We start from the raw sequence: 1,547 nt of genomic DNA on the forward strand, positions 1-1,547 counted from the left end.
ACGATCTGTCTGTGTATCTATGTCCCTGTGTACCTATCTGTCTGTGTATCTATGTCCCTGTGTCCAGATCTGCCTGTGCATCTATGTCCCTGTGTACCTATCTGTCTGTGTATCTATGTCGCAGTGTACCTATCTGTCTGTGTATCTATGTCGCTGTATACCTACTGTCGGTGTATCTATGTCCCTGTGTACCTATCTGTCTGTGTATCTATGTCCCTGTGTACCTATCTGTCTATGTATCTAAGTCCCTGTGTACCTATCTGTCTGTGTAGCTATGTCCCTGTGTACCAATCTGTCGGTGTATCTATGTCCCTGTGTACCTATCTGTCTGTGTATCTATGTCCCTGTGTACCTATCTCTCTGTGTATCTGTCGCTGTGTACCTATCTGTCTGTGTATCTATGTCCCTGTGTACCTATCTGTCTGTGTGTCTATGTCCCTGTGTACTTCTCTGTTTGTGTATCTATGTCCCTCTATACCTATCTCTCTGTGCATCTATGTCGCTGTGTACCTATGTCCCTGTGTACCAATCTGTCTGTGTATCTATGTCCCTGTATAACTATCTCTCTGTGTATCTCTCTCCCTGTATACATATCTCTCTGTATATCTATGTCCCTGTGTACTTATCTCTCTGTGGATCTATGTTCCTGCGTACCTACCTGTCTGTATATCTATGTCCCTGTGTACCTATCTCTCTGTGAATCTATGTCCCTGTGTACCTATCTGTCTGTGTATCTATGTCCCTGTATATCTATCTATCTGTGTATCTATGTCCCTGTATACCTATCTGTCTAAGGATTTATGTACTTGTGTACATATCTGTCTGTGTATCTATGTCCCTGTGTACCGATCTGTCTGTGTATCTATGTCCCTGTGTACCTATCTCTCTGCGTATCCACGTCCCTGTGTACCTATCTGTCTAAGGATCTATGTCCCTGTGTACCTATCTCTCTGTGTATCAATGTCCCTGTGTACCTATCTGTCTCTGTATCTATGTCCCTGTGTATCCATCTGTCTGTGTATCTATGTCTGTGTGTACCTATCTCTCTGTGTATCTATGTCCCTGGATACCTATCTCTCTGTGTATCTATGTCCCTGTGTGCCTATCACTATGTCCCTGTGTACCTATCTGTCTGTGAATCTATGTCCCTGTGTACCTATCTGTCTGTGTATCTATGTCTGTGTGTACCTATCTCTCAGTGTATCTATGTCCCTGGATACCTATCTCTCTGTGTATCTATGTCCCTGTGTGCCTATCAGTCTCTGTATCTATGTCCTTGTGTCCCTATCTCTCTGTGAATCTATGTCCCTGTGTACCTATCTGTCTGTGTATCTATGTTCCTGTGGACCTATCTCTCTGTGAAACTATGTCCCTGTGTTCCTATCTCTCTGTGTATCTATGTCGCTGTGTACCTTTCTGTCTATGAATCTGAGTCCCTGTGTAACTATCTGTCTATCTATCTATGTCCCTGTGTACCTATCTCTCTGTGTATCTATGTCCCTGTGTAACTTTCTCTCTGTGCATCTATGTCTCTGTGTACCTATCTG

General features: G+C 43.5%; 1 long non-coding RNA gene across 1 annotated transcript in view; it reads right to left on the minus strand.

Moving 5' to 3' along the window:
- Positions 1-370: 370 nt before the first annotated feature.
- The window catches only part of LOC122546904, a 1,408-nt gene continuing 231 nt past the window's right edge, over positions 371-1,547 (minus strand). The window contains exons 2-3 of the long non-coding RNA XR_006310834.1: positions 1,125-1,540; positions 371-414 (exon numbers count right to left, since the gene is read on the minus strand). This is a non-coding gene — a long non-coding RNA (uncharacterized LOC122546904). The remainder of the gene's footprint in view (positions 415-1,124; positions 1,541-1,547) is intronic.

Source organism: Chiloscyllium plagiosum, unplaced genomic scaffold, assembly GCF_004010195.1.
Source record: "Chiloscyllium plagiosum isolate BGI_BamShark_2017 unplaced genomic scaffold, ASM401019v2 scaf_10068, whole genome shotgun sequence".
NCBI classification, from domain to species: Eukaryota; Metazoa; Chordata; class Chondrichthyes; order Orectolobiformes; family Hemiscylliidae; genus Chiloscyllium; species Chiloscyllium plagiosum.